The 18,665-nt window shown below is 40.7% G+C and overlaps 1 long non-coding RNA gene across 2 annotated transcripts; it reads left to right on the top strand.

The window, feature by feature from the left end:
- Positions 1–1,597: 1,597 nt before the first annotated feature.
- Positions 1,598–5,035, top strand: LOC121051222. 2 transcript variants are annotated; one of them, XR_005805349.1, is made up of 5 exons: positions 1,598–1,670; positions 1,849–1,909; positions 2,003–2,074; positions 3,668–4,070; positions 4,950–5,035. It is a non-coding gene; the product is annotated as an uncharacterized LOC121051222 (long non-coding RNA). The 2 variants fall into 2 exon arrangements; XR_005805348.1 differs by lacking the exon at positions 1,598–1,670 and having other exon boundaries at positions 1,823–1,909.
- Positions 5,036–18,665: the final 13,630 nt, after the last annotated feature.

Here is an 18,665-nt window from a genome sequence, read left to right as displayed (position 1 = left end):
AGGCTAGATACTTTCCAACTGGTTCTTTTCAGGATGCGGATATGGGGGATTCCCCTTCCTTTGCATGGAAAAGCATTATGGAAGCTAAAACTGTGATTCAGGCTGGTTTACTTTGGCAGGTTGGCACGGGCACCTCAATCAATGTTTGGAATGATCAATGGATTCCAAACATTTCTCATCATCACTTGCGCAGACCGTTTGCTTGTGACATTGAGTCTGTCTCTTCTTTGTTTGATGCAGCTACTAGGAGTTGGAGGTTGGATGTTCTGCAACCTCTATTTTCTCAGGAAGTTGTTGATGCCATTTTGTGTATTCCTCTCAGTAGCAGAGATAGGAGAGATCGCCTGAGTTGGCAGTTTGAAAAGAAAGCCAGGTTTTCTACTAAATCTGCCTATTTTGTAGCTAGGAATATGGTGATGGGGGATTTCTTTGCTTCTTCCTCTCTTGGTGACCCTTTCAGTACTCTTTGGAAGACATTATGGAAAGCTAATATCCCCGGGAAGGTTTCTATTTGTATATGGAGAGCATGTCACAATGTTCTACCAACAAGAGAGAGTTTAAGCAAGAAGGGCTATACTGGTGATATGGGCTGTTTGCTTTGTTCACACCAGTTAGAGAGTGTTGGACATGTGCTTTGTGGTTGTCCTACTTCATAGAAAATCCTTGCAGCTCCTCCTTTTTCCATTCAGGTTCCTATTACTCCTTTTATTTTCAAGGAATGGTTACTAGAACAGGCTTCTAGTCTCTCATCAGATATTTTTTTTTAAGTTGCTGATGATTCTATAGGGGCTTTGGAAGAACAGAAATGATAAACTATGGAATGATAATGTTAAACAAGCACCAGTAATTGTTGCTTGTACTATGGCTTGGTACACTACAAAAAAAAATTGCAATGGCCACCGCAGTTAGCGTCGGCGCAAAAATGCCGTCGCCATTGGTCATAAATTTGCTACGTACACTACAAAAAAAAATTGCAATGGCCACCGCAGTTAGCGTCGGCGCAAAAATGCCGTCGCCATTGGTCATAAATTTGCTACGGGAAACAAGGCGTCGCAAAATTAAAATTGGTTTGCGACGGCAAATTAACGCCGTGGCATAAAAACTGATACAATTGCGACGGCATCTTTAATGCCGTAGTTAAATTTGTCCCGATTCTTGCTACGCTATAGTTGCCGTAGCTTTTTTTAGTTTTCTTCAGGTGCATTAGTTGCCTTTTGTTATTTTTATTTTTCATTTTTATTAAGGAAATGGTTCCCATCGGTGTGACGCTCACTCTCTAAACCCCTTCTCTCTCTCCTCTTCTCCTTTCTCCGGATACGATCGATGACTTCGAGAGGGACGTAGAGCGGAGCCCTCTCTCTCCCGCCGCCCAAAAATCTCTGTCGTTGATTCAATTCCGGTAAGTTCTTCAAACCCTGATCTCACCAATTTTCCTTTACATTGCGGAATCAAATTTGAACGGAATCAAAAACCCCAAATCAGGTTGTGAAATTCATGTAGTTGATGATTCGCTGGCCTTAGGGTTCATGTCATCTCATCTTAGATCTATACTTGCAAATGGCTCAGATCGACCTCCATCTTTACCTCCTTGGCGGCTCTCTCACAGACCAAAGGAAGCCATGGCCACAGTGCATGTCGTATCCTGCCCTCCCCGGCTTGGCAGCGAATCGGTAACCTTTCTCCTCTCTCGTTCGTCAAGTGTAGCTTCTTTTAGGTTAACACCTTTTATGTTCATCTTCCTCTGAATTCAGTTTGGTGGCACATGAATTAGAATTAGGTCGAGTGTATTCTCGCATAGATTCACATGAAAAACCCAGTTCAGACTATATGCTGCAACAATGGCTGTAGGGGAGCCCAGAGCACCAAAGTAATAAATTCACATCTCCATGTTTGGGCTTTTCCTCAGAAGGTAACCCAACTCAGTTTTCTAATCTTTTTCTAGTGTAGATTTTTTCTTTTCTTTTTGGGTAAGTTAAATTGGGATTGGATTTTGGGTTTTTAGGCTGCTGGTAAATATCCTTACTTTCCTGGCCAAGAACCCACTTTGCCTGGGGATATCGATTTGTTGCTTCAGGTATGGCTTTCATGAACCCACTAGTATTCCGATTATGTCTTACCCTCTAGCATTTTTCTTTTCAATTTTGTTTGTTGCTTATTTAGAATGTTCAATTACTGCACACCATGTGTTTGAAGTTATGCCTCAAAGACAGCACCCAAGCTGAACCAGTGGGCTATTCCATGATTTTCGAAAACCCTATACTTCTTGTTTTACTCTAGGTTTTTGATAGCTTAAAATAGACTCTTCAATGATCATTTTGAGCTTGGTTTCATGAAAAACGGAGTTAAAATGAAATACTTATGCCATTTTGAAATTACTGCACTGTTTCAGAATTTCTGCAGAAATCAGTATTTTCTGTTACTTTGGATTCTTGTTTGACCACTCATTTGAACTGCGAATGACCTGAAATTTTGCAAAATAGTAGCTTTACATGTCTACTTCAAATCTGGAGAGTTTTGCATGAAATCATTGAAAAGAGTAGTTGTTGGTGAATTTTTCTTTCTTGCTACCAGTCTTCTGAAATTTTCCCAAATTTGCAGCAACCTTGTTATGAAACAATCTGTTTGAAAGGCTTTCACACCTTTGTCAGTCCTTGAATTTTAGTATGTTAAAATAGACTGAATATTAACTTTCTTATATGGATTTCTTGTTAACACTTAAGCAGGTTTGTAGAGAAACAACAACCATGGGTTGTAACAATTGGTGTCTGGGTAGCTTGATTTTCTAAGAATTGATCAATTTCAAGATTGGGTTTTTTTTTCTTTTAACAATGTCTGTGTTTTTATCTTCTTCTTTGGTTGGTTGTTTTCATTGATTTTGGATGTTGATCAATTCTGGGTTTTTTCTTTCTTTTAACAACGTCTGTGTTTTTATCTTCTTCTTTGGTTGTTTGTTTTCATTGATTTTGGATGTTGATCAATTCTGGGTCAAGTAACTGTAACTGGTCATGTAACTTGTCACGTAACTGACCATGTGACTGACTATGTCACTGACCATGTCACTGTAACTGGTCATGTAACTGACCATGTCACTGACTAAGTAACTGTAACTGGTCAAGTAACTGACCATGTCACTGGTCAAGTAACTGGCCATGTCACTGGTCAAGTAACTGACCATGTCACTGACCAAGTAACTGTAACTGGTCATATAAGGGATACAATTTCTGGATTTGTCTTCAGCTTTCTCATTCCAATTTGTCTTCAGATTAGGATTTGTCTTCAGCTTTCTCATTCCAATTTTCTTTTCTTCTCACAAACTCATAAAATCGTTTATGTCTCTACAAATTACCAACTTTTAGTCTAATACACAAACAAACATGGGATAGGACTATTTTGACTATTCTGCTCTTTAGTCCTAAGTATTACCAAACATGGGTCAGGTATTAACATAGCATATCCCAAGTTAGAAGAGTCCTAGACTATTATAGGAAATAAGGTGGGGGATAATATATAGTCCCACGAAACAAACACCACCTTAATGGATTGTGACACTGTTCAGGAACCTTTTTGTTTCAGTAATAACGCTTCCTGATTGAGCTGATTTGATCGAACTGGTTATTTAAGAGAGTCAGATATTTAACTTCAATAATTTATGTTGTTTTTTATGCAGGTGAGGATGTGAAGGAAAAAGAGTCGGGCCCTTCAATTTATCTTATAGTTGCCAAGGTAAACAATCTACATTTTTTTCTTTCAGGCTTTCTACTTTGCCTCCTTCGATGGAGATGGAATCATAAAAGAGAATGATAAGTCAATTTAGAAATCAGAACGTCGACCCAATGTACTCAAATATAGAGTAAGCATTTCCTTACAAGTATGAGGTATGTTGTAATTTTAAGTCTCGGATTGAATGTATCCTTGCAACACTTGATTATGATATAACAGAGCTAGGTTGTATGATATAACATTTGTTATGATATAAATACAATACTTATTGTTGGATTTTTTTAATTTTTTTTTTGTGTAGAATTTGGAATCTCTTGTCTGTCCAATTTGGAGTTGCTCATCAAAGAGAGGTGAATATATACCTCCTTTATCATGATCGTTTCTACAGATCAATTGATGTTTACACTTTTACTTTTTGAATATACATGTTTGTTCATTCATATCTATCATGAAATACTTATGTTCTATTGATGCATTTATACGATTGGGAGTTGTGATAACTATACTATTAGCTCTTCTTTCATCAACCTATAGACACAGGTACTATTATGAGCACGTCCTGTTTGTCATTTGAGACCTATGCATGTAACTTGGAATTCTATTTACAGTGCATGTAACTTGGAATTCTGTTTACAGTGCATGTAACTTAGACGTATGCGTATGAATTGAATCATATTCGTCCGGATGTCAAGGTTCATTACATATTTGTTTATATGTAGAACGTATTGCAGAAGTCAAAAGAAATAAAACATTCCTTATTTCTTTTCTCTTCTTTTCTTCTAGTTTTCAATTAAATTCAGAAGTATTGCAGTTTATTCTAAGCATTGGCTTTGGCCTAGCAAGCATAGTTCCAGTAGCATTCCCGGAATGGTAAACTTGGCCATGGCCGGCCTACTTCTTAAACTAACCACATCCTAGATAAACACTAAACATGAATCCAATGACTATATGATATATATGCCAAGATACAGAATCCCACAATTGCCATGAATGGGTTTTGTGTTTTAATTTGAAGAAGGGTAAGATAGTTGTGAGCTCGGTTGATGTGGGTTTATAATGAGTTTTGGTTTTTGGTTAGTTTCTATAGTGATCACTTACATATGATGTGGGTTTATGATGAGTTTTAATTAACGTGTTTGTTTCTTAGCCTTAAAGAAATTAGTATAAGGTTTAGTTATTGAGTGTTCATGAAAATCTAATGGTTTTATTGTTTTGCAATGATAAATCAGCCTGCAAAAAGCCAGTGGTAGCGATCTCCGAGTTCATTTTAAGGTACCCTGGATCTTCATGATAATGAATGGAATTTCAGACATATATTTCCAGGTAAGTATGGAACTATGGATTTAGCATTCTTCAAATCAACTACTCTAGCTTTAATGTCGAAGAAAGACTAAGTGAACTACTTCACACACTTGCTGACTCAAAATGTCAAAAAGTAATTAAGAGTTCAAGTGAAGTATTAATTGTATTTACTGGTATGAACAATATCTGTGTCATGTACATCTCCCATTAAGTTTCTAGCTTTTTGTTTCTTTAATGACTGCTTGAAGATTTCTGACTTTCTGTTATAGGAGGCTTGCAACAACACTAGAGTAATTGGTATGTGAAGTAGATCAAGGAAGATCCTGCAAAGTTTATCTTGAAGTAGAGGAAAATAACTGACTTGTAAAGCTTAATCTTGTAAATTTTGGTAGAAGCTCCATTCCTTTTGTAACATTCATGAGGAAAATTAAAATGTAACATTTTTTTTTATATAAGCTTCATTCCTTTTGTATAGTTTTTATTCATAAAAAAAATAATAAAAAAAAATTGGCATGCATATTTGCATGTCAAATTTTTTTTTATTCATAAAAAATATTTTTGCGACGGCATTTTTGCCGTTGCAAATGACTTTTGGCGACGGCAAAAAACTTCAGTAGCGGTTGGTGGCGTCGCCATTGGTATTTGCGACGGCATTTTTCCGTCGCAAAATTCTTGCAACGGCAAACGTTTGCCGTCGCTAATAGTCTTGCGACGGGGAATTGCCGTGGCAAATAACATTGGCGACCACTACTAGAAATCTGTTCATAGACATCGCATGTTTTAAATCGGTCAGACTTGCACACGATGTAAAAACGTAATCTAACATTGTTTTAAGAAAATACCGATTTAAATGTATATCATTAACATCGGGTCTTAAAATGACCGGTGTTAAAAGTTTTGTTTGAAAATTTGCGGGAACCCATTTTTGCAAAACGCGCTAAGTGTTTTAAGTGAATTGAAGAAGCGGGTACTAAATCTAAAAACTTTCACACTTAGAAAAAAAAAATTAAAGCCCTATCCCAAATGTTAGACAGAAAACCCTAAGCTCTCACGCGACCTCCTTCTCACTCGAACTCCCCTTCATTCTAAACTCACCCCAATCTGGATCTCCTCCCAAACCCGACCTCCATCTCCTCCCTTCCTTCCTTCATCTACGTCCTCAGCTTCTTCGGCATCAACTCCGTCCAGTCCGGCATCGACTCCAGTCCGTCCAGTCCGGCATCGACTCCTTCCAACGCCTTTCCGTCTTAGCCTGTGGAATCGAAGCAAGAGAGCCGCGGCCAGTCGGCGCGAGTCACTTCAGAGAACGACTCCGTTGTGGGATTCGAAGGATTTGCCCGTCGAAGGTGTGATGACCTGGATTTTCATTATGTAATTTTGGTAATTAATAATGGACCAGTTGTACGAATAATTGTTATTATGCTTTATTCGTAGGTTTTATGTGGAGTGGAATGATTTTCGTACGTATAAATAATTGAATTTCACAGTTTAGGGGTCGTGTGAAGTTTGACTTTTTATATGTTGGGATTCTCGGAAAACTTCCTTCACGAAAGTTGTAGAGCGCGTCGATACGAGTTCGTGGACATGCGGAACGCGTAAATCGGAGTTCGTATGAGGAAGTTATGGCCATGGAAAGAAGTTTCCATTTTGGTATTTAAAGGAAAAATTGGAAAAATACTTTCATTTTTCCTCATTTCCGGAAACGGAAATAATACCCTCTCTCTCTTCTCTCTCGTCCGCTCCCTCAGTATCGAAGAAAACCGCCTGACCCGACCCGAACCCGGCGTTCCGACCCGACTTTTCCGGCCGACTGCGGCGGTCTCCGGCCGTGAAACTTGGACAGACAGGATCGCCTCCGCCTTCTGGTCGTCCCTCTGGTGTTCTCTTACGGCGATTCTCCGTCTCGGTGGCAGTTCAAGGCGGTGCAGATCGAGGAATTCGGACCCGACCGGAAAACACAGTTCCGACGTCGGCGCGGCTTCGATTTTCTTGGGTTGAGTTCAGAACAAGCTCCCTGGTCGATCCTTGGTGTTTGTTTCGACCGGTTTACGTGAAAATTCGATCAACTCGGATTGGATCACTGTTCACGGCTTGTGAGGTAGTTTTCGATCCCTTAAGCTTGTTTTATGACTTCGATCCAGTTATGAAAGTTCACAAGCATGCTTAGATGAAGCTTTTTGATGTTGGGAGTTTTGTGAAATAATGAGTTTTTGGCCGGCGGCGGTGCACCACCGTCTGTGGTGGCGTTCCGGCGGTGTTCCGGCCACTTAAGGAACTGTTTCTGGTATTATATGTCTTCTACTCGTCGATACGAGCGTTTCGATATATAATATGCAGATTTTGGAGTTCGTATGGATTTGTTATGATTTTTGCCGTTTCATATCGGTGAATTTATTCGATCCGTGAAGATATGAGCGTCCGATCGACTTGTGGTTTGGTCACATCGATCGTGGACGTATTCCGAAGACTTTGGGAGGTCTCGGATGTGGTTTTGCCTCGATTGGCACCACTTTGGAGTTTTTAGTTCAAAAACAGGGGTTTCGAACTTAAAACAAATATGAATCATTACTAAGTTGGAACCATATGTGATTAGGTACTTGACGAAGTATTCAGACGAGTGGTTGGTGATAGTTTTGGTTCGGTTCTGTATTGAAGACGCAGCAGGAGTTCAAGGTGAGTAAATCTCACAAGGACCTTTATGAACATAAGTACCATTATTGTTTTGGCGTTAATCATTTAACTGCAAACTATAGTTGGTATTAGTAGGCATTCCTGAGCGAATGACTACATATATATATTTAGATGAAATATATATATATCCTTGTGAATGATTGTGATGAATAATAATATGCATGATGGTGTTCATATTATTGTTAAATGCGACTTTTCAGGAAACGATATTATAGAAAAGATGTTTCTATTGTTTGAAAAGTATTGAGCATTAATGTTACATTTTGAGTCAAGCGTGACTCATTTTAGATGTATTGGTCTTTGTACCAAGGGTCACAGATGGTGAGCAAGGATTAGGAAAGCCGAAGCTAGGTGTTTGTAACGTTTTTAGGTCAGATGCGACTTACTTAACGTTGACCTTAAGACCAGATAGGGTCTAAGAAGATCTTACGTCACAGATGGTGATAGATCATAGATAGTAACAGGTTGCAGATGGTAACCTTGATGTTTGACTTCATGACCAGATGGGGTCTGAAGATCATGAGTCACAGATGGTGATCAATGGTTGAGCTGAGACCAGATGGGGTCTAATGATTATAGGTCACAGATGGTGACAGGTTGCAGATGGCGACCTTGATGTTGATTTCCTGACTAGACGGAGTCTGAAATCATATGTCTCAGATGGTGACAGATCACAGATGGTGATAGATCACAGATGGTGATCAAGGCAGGAAATAGGTAATCACGTTCTGGTTAGGACGAGTGATTACAATTTCAATAGGGTTCTAGTTTATCTGCCATGTTAGCTTATGGGAGTAACAGTCGAGGTTGCTTGAGACTCATAGGTTCGCGGCTTAAAGGAGAGTTCAGATGGCATTCTTCTTTAATTGTCTAGATGAGACTTGAATTGCTACTTGATGGTTAAGTTAGCAAATAAGGCATGGTCATAGTGGTGACTCATGTTGTCCTTTCTGTGGGAAGGATATTGAATGTTAGAAGGATTCATGGCTGCATGTTTCCTTAAGTAGATTGATGTGAGTTGTTGATTGATGTTCATGAGTTACTCATACGAGCTTGAAGAAGCTTACCGGGTTTGTTGTTTGGCAACCCCGGTGCACCATTTGTGAATGGTGTAGGGGCTAATCCTGCAGGTCAGGAAAATCGTGGCTGAAGCTGAAGGAGCTTGTTGGCAGCAGAACGGGTAGGAAGCAATTTTTGTTGGCTTTGCCAATATATGACTTCCGCTATGCAGTAAGCTCTGAGGAGCATTTACGTTTTATTGTGATGACAATTAAATTCGTAAATTTGTATAATATATAACTCTGTGGAGCGAGTGTATGTTATCTTGGATGATTCAGTGTATCAGTAAGTACTTGTTTTAAGGGAAAGATGTTCCAGGTATTTGTATTGATGACTGAATATTCACGCATGTATAATTATGGGATTATATATATCGATTTTTATTGTTGTAAAAATCAGGGGCGTGACAGATTGGTATCAGAGCGTAAGGTACATATTTGGTGACACAATCAATACTCCTCGAGTGATGGCCCGTCTGCAGCGGATCCCCATCATATGCTCTTCGGTATTGATATAGTCATTGGGTATGTAGTGAACGGTAGGATGTGAGTCGTCAGGGTAGTATTGACTCAGGAGATGAAGTGTAGGAGCTAGATGTAGCTTCTATGAGTTATAGACTTTTAAGGAATGATGACCTTTAGTCTAACTCAAGATATACGTAGGGGATGGAATTGTATCCTTTGACGTAGCATTGTGGTTGATCGAGTCATAGCGTTGACTTATACTTGTGTTTGAGAGTTATACATGTATTAACCACATGTTGTTATACTCCTTAGGTGATGGACCCTCGAGGAGGCAGAGCTAGGGGTCGAGGTAGACCCAGAGGCAGAGGTAGAGCCCGAGGTAGGGGCAGGATTCCTCCTCCTGTTGAGGAGATGTTTGAGAATGATGTGGAGGCATCAAATGTTGAGTTGCCTGTTCCACCGGTGGTGGAGGTTGCTAATGTTGTAGATCCTACTCGTTTGTCGAAGTTGGCAAAGGAGATTTCGAGATTGGGAGGAGTTCCATTTCAGGGAGGTACGGATCACATGTTGGCAGACCAATGGATTGAGAATATGAAGACCTACTTCGAGATGGTCGTCTGTGACGACATTGAGAAGAGGAAGATTTCCACATTTATGCTCCAAGGCGATGCACGGGTTTGGTGGAATGGTACACAGAGGGTGATGGACGTGTCCACCATGACCTGGAATGAGTTTGTGGAACTATTCAGGAAGAAGTACTTTCCGCCTTCAGTGAAGGAGCAGATGGAAAGGGAATTCATCTCGTTAGTCCAAGGGACTAAGAGTGTGAGGGAGTATGAAGCTGAGTTCTCAAGGTTGTATCGCTTTGTGAGGCAGATGGATGCTGAGAGCTTAGCTATGAAGTTTCAGTGGGGACTGAATGCTTCAATCCGGCGCGATGTCGCTGTTCTGGAACTGAAAACAGTAGAGCTCATTTTCGTTAAGGCTATGGCCATTGAGCAGGAGAACTTGACTCTCCAAGAACACGAATCGGCTGAGAGGGATTTCCAAAGAAAGGGAAAGGCAACTGCGGGGAGCAGTAAAGCATCTGGGAATCGAGGTGGATTCTGGAAAAGACAGAGGACTAATCAGCAGGCACCAGCTAGGGCTGCAGCTGCACCTGCTAGGGTTGCACCTAATAGGCCAGTGGCAAACCCGAAGTGTTTCAATTGCAATGAGATGGGCCATGTTGCTCGAGATTGCACGAAACCTAAGAACTTGGCATGCTTCACATGTGGCCAGACGGGGCACTTCTCAAGGGATTGTACCCAGCAGCGTAGGGGACAAGGGAATCAGCAGAGGCATCTACCTCTGGGAAATGCTAGGGTGTTTGCTATTGGTCAGCAGAATGCCGGAGTGGAAGGTACCTTATCCTTATTTGATTTCTTTGCTAGGGTGTTATTTGATACGGGAGCGTCCTACTCTTTCATATCTAGTTCTGTGGTTGATATGTTAGGTTTAACTCCTAGGCCTCTTGCTAGATCCTTGTGTGTTATTTCCCCACTTGGTGTTTCCCTTGAGCTTGATAAGTTTTGTGATGCTTGTCCAATTGTGATTGGTGGTAAGGAGTTTACCGCGGCCTTGATAGTATTAGCAGATCATAAGTATGATGTCATTTTGGGTATTGATTGGCTGAGGCCAAATCATGCTATGATTGATTGCTTTGAAATGGTAGTGTCATTTCATATGCCTGGGCAGCCGGTGTTTCGTTATCGGTGTCTTAGGTCAGATACTGCTTTAAGGGCAGGATTCTTAGCTCATGTGGAGTCAGTGAGTTGTACGGCGGTTATGGCAGAGATTTCTGTGGTTTCCGAGTACAGTGATGTATTTCAGGAGATACCAGGATTACCTCCGAGGAGGGAAGTGGATTTTGCTATTGATGTGATACCAGGTACTGCACCTGTGTCTATGGCACCATTTCGGATGGCACCAACTGAACTTAAAGAGTTGAAGGAGCAAATTGATGGTTTACTTGAGCAAGGGTTCATTAGACCTAGTACTTCTCCTTGGGGTGCACCTGTGGTGTTTGCGAAGAAGAAGGATGGTTCACTGAGGTTGTGTGTGGATTATCGGCAGTTGAACAAGGTGACGATTAAGAATAGGTACCCTTTACCTAGGATTGATGACTTGTTCGACCAGCTTAAGGAAGCTGCTGTATTCTCGAAGATTGATTTGAGATCCGGATATCACCAGTTGAGGGTGAAAGATGATGATGTTCCTAAGACTGCTTTTAGGACTAGGTATGGACACTTTGAGTTTGTTGTCATGCCTTTTGGTTTAACCAATGCACCAGCAGCCTTTATGGACTTGATGAACCGTATGTTCAGTCCGTACTTGGATAAGTTTGTGGTAGTGTTCGTGGATGATATTTTGGTTTATTCCAAGACGTTGGAGGACCATGATAAGAATCTGCGGATTGTGCTACAACTTTTGAGAGAAAAGGAATTGTTTGCGAAATTCGAGAAGTGCGAATTTTGGCAAAGGGAGGTCAAGTTCCTTGGTCATGTAATTTCGAAGGATGGAATCTCTGTGGATCCTTCTAAGGTGGAAGCAGTGATGAACTGGGGCCAACCCACTACAGTTACTGAGGTACGTAGTTTTCTGGGTTTGGCAGGTTATTATCGGAGATTCATTGAGGGATTTTCTAGCATTGCTTCGGCTTTGACCAAGTTGACAAGGAAGAATGTCCAGTTTGTGTGGACTGAGGAATGTGAACGAGCATTCAATGAGTTGAAGGCTAGATTGACCACAGCCCCAGTATTGACTATTCCCACAAGCGGTGGCGGTTTAGTCATCTATAGTGATGCGTCTCATCAAGGTTTGGGATGTGTATTGATGCAGCATGGCGGTGTTGTCGCTTATGGTTCTAGACAGTTGAAGGTGCATGAGCGTAATTACCCCACTCATGATTTGGAGTTGGCCGCGGTTGTGTTTGCCTTGAAGATTTGGAGGCATTACTTGTATGGGGAGAAGTTCGAACTCTTTTCGGATCATAAGAGTTTGAAGTATCTGTTCTCTCAGAAGGAGTTGAACATGAGACAGAGAAGGTGGATGGAACTCATAAAGGACTATGATTTCACCTTGGAGTATCATCCAGGAAAGGCCAATGTGGTGGCGGATGCTTTGAGTAGAAAGCCCAGGGGTATTGTTGCTTCTGTTATGGTTCAGGAGTGGCTTATGTTGGAGACTGCATCTGAGTTTGACCTTGTGCAAGTAGGAATTGAGAATGGGAGTTTCCTTGGAAGTATCACGGTACAGCCTGCCCTGATTTCCAGGATCATTCAAGGTCAGAAGGAGGATGAGTTCTCACGTGCGAAGTTGGCAGAGTTAGCTGCAGATTCACCCATTGATGTTCCATCTGAGTGGACGGTGGGGACGGATGGTGGTTTGAGGTTGAACCATAGGTTGTATGTTCCGGATCATGTTGACCTCAGGGGAGAGATTCTTCGTCAGGGACATCGATCGCGGTATACTGTGCACCCTGGAAGCACTAAGATGTATCGGGATTTGCGAAGGCAATTCTGGTGGAATGGAATGAAAAAGGACGTGGCAGAGTACGTTTCCAAGTGTCTTACTTGCCAACGTGTGAAGGCTGAGCATCAGAGACCTGCAGGTATGTTGAAGCCATTACCTATTCCCGTATGGAAGTGGGAGCAGATCTCAATGGATTTTGTCACTGGACTGCCTAGGTCCCAACGAAGTCACGATGCAGTGTGGGTGATCGTGGATCGTCTGACGAAATCAGCGCACTTTCTTCCGGTGTCAATGACGTATTCGGTTGACACATTGTGCAAGCTTTACATCGAGGTGATCGTGAAACTTCATGGTGTGCCCGTGTCAATTGTTTCTGATCGTGATGCTCGGTTTACTTCAAAATTTTGGAGCGGTTTCCAAAAGGCCATGGGAACTGATTTAGATATGAGTACGGCATTTCACCCTCAGACTGATGGGCAGACTGAGCGAGTAAATCAGGTGTTGGAGGATATGTTGAGAGCCTGTGTGTTGGACTTCAAGGGAAGCTGGGAGGATCATCTGCCGTTGATTGAATTCTCCTACAACAACAGTTATCACTCCAGTATTGGCATGGCACCATATGAAGCCCTGTATGGTAGGCCATGTAGATCTCCGATCTGCTGGGCAGAGGCAGGAGATAAGGTGTTATTGGGTCCTGAGATTGTTCAGGAGACCACTGACAAGATCTCAATTATCAGGGACAGGATTCGAACAGCACAGAGTAGACAGAAGAGTTATGCAGATTTGAGAAGGAGACATGTTGAGTTTAAAGAGGGTGATCATGTGTTCTTGAAGGTCTCGCCCATGAAGGGTGTGGTGAGATTTGGCAAGAAAGGAAAGTTATCACCAAGGTTTGTCGGACCTTTTGAAATTCTGGAAAGGGTAGGAGAGTTGGCTTATAGGCTTGCCTTACCTCCTACTATGTCTGGTGTGCATAATGTTTTCCATGTGTCTATGTTGAGGAAGTATGTTCAGGATGAGTCACATGTGATTGATTATGGTACGATTGAAGTGCACGCGGATACGACCTTTGTTGTTGAACCTGTTAGAATTTTGGATAGGTCAACAAAGCAACTTCGAAGGAAGGAAGTTGACTTGGTCAAGATATTGTGGAGTCACCATGACGAGGGTGATGCTTCTTGGGAATTGGAGTCGGATATGAGAGCGAAGTACCCACAGTTGTTTGTTGATGAGCAAGCGTGAATTTCGGGACGAAATTCCTTTAAGGAGGGTAGACTGTGATGACCTGGATTTTCATTATGTAATTTTGGTAATTAATAATGGACCAGTTGTACGAATAATTGTTATTATGCTTTATTCGTAGGTTTTATGTGGAGTGGAATGATTTTCGTACGTATAAATAATTGAATTTCACAGTTTAGGGGTCGTGTGAAGTTTGACTTTTTATATGTTGGGATTCTCGGAAAACTTCCTTCACGAAAGTTGTAGAGCGCGTCGATACGAGTTCGTGGACATGCGGAACGCGTAAATCGGAGTTCGTATGAGGAAGTTATGGCCATGGAAAGAAGTTTCCATTTTGGTATTTAAAGGAAAAATTGGAAAAATACTTTCATTTTTCCTCATTTCCGGAAACGGAAATAATACCCTCTCTCTCTTCTCTCTCGTCCGCTCCCTCAGTATCGAAGAAAACCGCCTGACCCGACCCGAACCCGGCGTTCCGACCCGACTTTTCCGGCCGACTGCGGCGGTCTCCGGCCGTGAAACTTGGACAGACAGGATCGCCTCCGCCTTCTGGTCGTCCCTCTGGTGTTCTCTTACGGCGATTCTCCGTCTCGGTGGCAGTTCAAGGCGGTGCAGATCGAGGAATTCGGACCCGACCGGAAAACACAGTTCCGACGTCGGCGCGGCTTCGATTTTCTTGGGTTGAGTTCAGAACAAGCTCCCTGGTCGATCCTTGGTGTTTGTTTCGACCGGTTTACGTGAAAATTCGATCAACTCGGATTGGATCACTGTTCACGGCTTGTGAGGTAGTTTTCGATCCCTTAAGCTTGTTTTATGACTTCGATCCAGTTATGAAAGTTCACAAGCATGCTTAGATGAAGCTTTTTGATGTTGGGAGTTTTGTGAAATAATGAGTTTTTGGCCGGCGGCGGTGCACCACCGTCTGTGGTGGCGTTCCGGCGGTGTTCCGGCCACTTAAGGAACTGTTTCTGGTATTATATGTCTTCTACTCGTCGATACGAGCGTTTCGATATATAATATGCAGATTTTGGAGTTCGTATGGATTTGTTATGATTTTTGCCGTTTCATATCGGTGAATTTATTCGATCCGTGAAGATATGAGCGTCCGATCGACTTGTGGTTTGGTCACATCGATCGTGGACGTATTCCGAAGACTTTGGGAGGTCTCGGATGTGGTTTTGCCTCGATTGGCACCACTTTGGAGTTTTTAGTTCAAAAACAGGGGTTTCGAACTTAAAACAAATATGAATCATTACTAAGTTGGAACCATATGTGATTAGGTACTTGACGAAGTATTCAGACGAGTGGTTGGTGATAGTTTTGGTTCGGTTCTGTATTGAAGACGCAGCAGGAGTTCAAGGTGAGTAAATCTCACAAGGACCTTTATGAACATAAGTACCATTATTGTTTTGGCGTTAATCATTTAACTGCAAACTATAGTTGGTATTAGTAGGCATTCCTGAGCGAATGACTACATATATATATTTAGATGAAATATATATATATCCTTGTGAATGATTGTGATGAATAATAATATGCATGATGGTGTTCATATTATTGTTAAATGCGACTTTTCAGGAAACGATATTATAGAAAAGATGTTTCTATTGTTTGAAAAGTATTGAGCATTAATGTTACATTTTGAGTCAAGCGTGACTCATTTTAGATGTATTGGTCTTTGTACCAAGGGTCACAGATGGTGAGCAAGGATTAGGAAAGCCGAAGCTAGGTGTTTGTAACGTTTTTAGGTCAGATGCGACTTACTTAACGTTGACCTTAAGACCAGATAGGGTCTAAGAAGATCTTACGTCACAGATGGTGATAGATCATAGATAGTAACAGGTTGCAGATGGTAACCTTGATGTTTGACTTCATGACCAGATGGGGTCTGAAGATCATGAGTCACAGATGGTGATCAATGGTTGAGCTGAGACCAGATGGGGTCTAATGATTATAGGTCACAGATGGTGACAGGTTGCAGATGGCGACCTTGATGTTGATTTCCTGACTAGACGGAGTCTGAAATCATATGTCTCAGATGGTGACAGATCACAGATGGTGATAGATCACAGATGGTGATCAAGGCAGGAAATAGGTAATCACGTTCTGGTTAGGACGAGTGATTACAATTTCAATAGGGTTCTAGTTTATCTGCCATGTTAGCTTATGGGAGTAACAGTCGAGGTTGCTTGAGACTCATAGGTTCGCGGCTTAAAGGAGAGTTCAGATGGCATTCTTCTTTAATTGTCTAGATGAGACTTGAATTGCTACTTGATGGTTAAGTTAGCAAATAAGGCATGGTCATAGTGGTGACTCATGTTGTCCTTTCTGTGGGAAGGATATTGAATGTTAGAAGGATTCATGGCTGCATGTTTCCTTAAGTAGATTGATGTGAGTTGTTGATTGATGTTCATGAGTTACTCATACGAGCTTGAAGAAGCTTACCGGGTTTGTTGTTTGGCAACCCCGGTGCACCATTTGTGAATGGTGTAGGGGCTAATCCTGCAGGTCAGGAAAATCGTGGCTGAAGCTGAAGGAGCTTGTTGGCAGCAGAACGGGTAGGAAGCAATTTTTGTTGGCTTTGCCAATATATGACTTCCGCTATGCAGTAAGCTCTGAGGAGCATTTACGTTTTATTGTGATGACAATTAAATTCGTAAATTTGTATAATATATAACTCTGTGGAGCGAGTGTATGTTATCTTGGATGATTCAGTGTATCAGTAAGTACTTGTTTTAAGGGAAAGATGTTCCAGGTATTTGTATTGATGACTGAATATTCACGCATGTATAATTATGGGATTATATATATCGATTTTTATTGTTGTAAAAATCAGGGGCGTGACAGAAGGATTCTAGGAGTCGCCGGTCGGAGGCGAAGTAATCTTTGTACGTATTGTTCTAGTTCTATATATGTAAATGATAGAGTCAATTTCAGTTGATGGTAACAGGCTTGTGGGAGATTTGTTTTGTTTTTACTTTTTTGTTTTGTTTTGTTGCAATTCTGATTGTTTGATAATTTACAATGTTTGACAGACTTCCCATCGTTGGGGTGCAGAGTAGTATAATTTACAAGGTTTATTGACTACATGCTTCCTTGTTCTGGAGAGCTCCTCGGTTCAATTGGGCTACAACAAAAGCAGCCTTCATGAGGTTTAATGTATAATCTTTTAACATCTTTTCATTTTTTACATTGATAGCCATTATGATTTTTGCATGCTAATAGGTTTAGAGAAATAGGTTTTGCTGCTAAATGTCTGTGCTTGTAATGTTTTGCTGCTCATGGTTAAGTGTATAATGGTTTTGATCTTTTAACTTATACATCCAGAACAAAATGATTTTGTTTTTGCACGTGGTGCATTCTTGGTATTCATTTTTCTGTTTTGCATATAGCTTTTGCATTTGTATAGGTAGTTTCATTCTTTTCATCCTAATGGCTTGAGGAAATCTGAATAATCTGTATCTTGTGCTTCATGACTACGATCTTTTTAAGCATCTCCAAGCAGTCACATTCTGCAAAATTGATAACTTAATGTTCGTCAGGTGTAATGATTTCCTGTGGATATCAGACTTTCTGATTTATGCTTTTCAACAAGATGTGGTAGTTTATGGTAATCTCCGGTGTTCATGATATTTGTCCCTTATTTGATGTCTTCATGCAAAAGACACACCATATACATAGAGAAAGAACTAATGAAAGTTGAAGCCATAGTTTCCTCACTAGCTTTCTAGCTGATTTGCCCTTTTAGGTCAGAAATGGTTATAGTCCTTTCAATGTCCTCCTTTTTTCTTTTCTTTTTTGCCCCAAATCCTTTTAGTACTTGTTGGTTAAAGTTTGGTAATTTGTTTTATATGAATGTCAGGTAAACCCATTAAATTGCACTTAAAACAGTTTTCAGACAGGCTTTTGGCTGTATTTTCTGCAAAACTACTTTATTATTGAATCAGATTATGGTAAAAAATGGAAGTTTTCTCTAGCTAAGTATGACTGCGAAAATTATTGTATGAATTTGTGGGCTATTGTTGAAGAATTGATTGTTTTTGTTTAGAGTTAAAGAAGCGCAAGTTTGTGGGTGGCTTCAAGAACAGTGAATTTGTGGATAACGTGAAGTCCAGCTTGGGTATGTGCAGTAACTGAACATATATGCTTAAAACCCTTCTTTTCTTTCAAAATCTGATGTCCTTGTAGTAATGTCCTATTCAAATTTAATATTGCAATAATCTGATATTGCTCATCTCATTAAATTGTAAGATACCAAGTTGGTTGGAAGGAGTTCCTAAGGTTCGAGCGGGTCTTCAAGGCAAAACTAGTGTTGAGTAGTGAAATCCAACTATTCAGGTTAGCAATCCAAGTCTTTGATTCTGCTGTTTGGTTTGTGTATGAACTTTTGAAGTGTTTACCTAATTTTCAGTTCATGATTTGTGTATGAAGTGATGGTTTTGAGTCTTTAGTTTGTGTATGAACTGTATGGCAAGAATGATTAAGTGATGTTGAACTTGTTTGTGAAGTGTTAAAAGTGATTAATTTCAGTCTTGGTTCTGTCCAGTTTTGATTGGTTAAATTAATTTTTTATTTTTATTTTTTTATGATGTTTCAGCAATGGATAAATCTTGAATTAATGAAGATAGGGATACTTTAAAATATCAATTGGGTGTTGAGAATTTTTTGATTTTT

This window comes from Rosa chinensis, chromosome 2, assembly GCF_002994745.2.
Source record: "Rosa chinensis cultivar Old Blush chromosome 2, RchiOBHm-V2, whole genome shotgun sequence".
Taxonomy (NCBI): Eukaryota; Viridiplantae; Streptophyta; class Magnoliopsida; order Rosales; family Rosaceae; genus Rosa; species Rosa chinensis.
The sequence above is the reverse complement of the archived record's forward strand: the minus strand, read 5'-3'. Positions and strand labels throughout refer to the sequence as shown.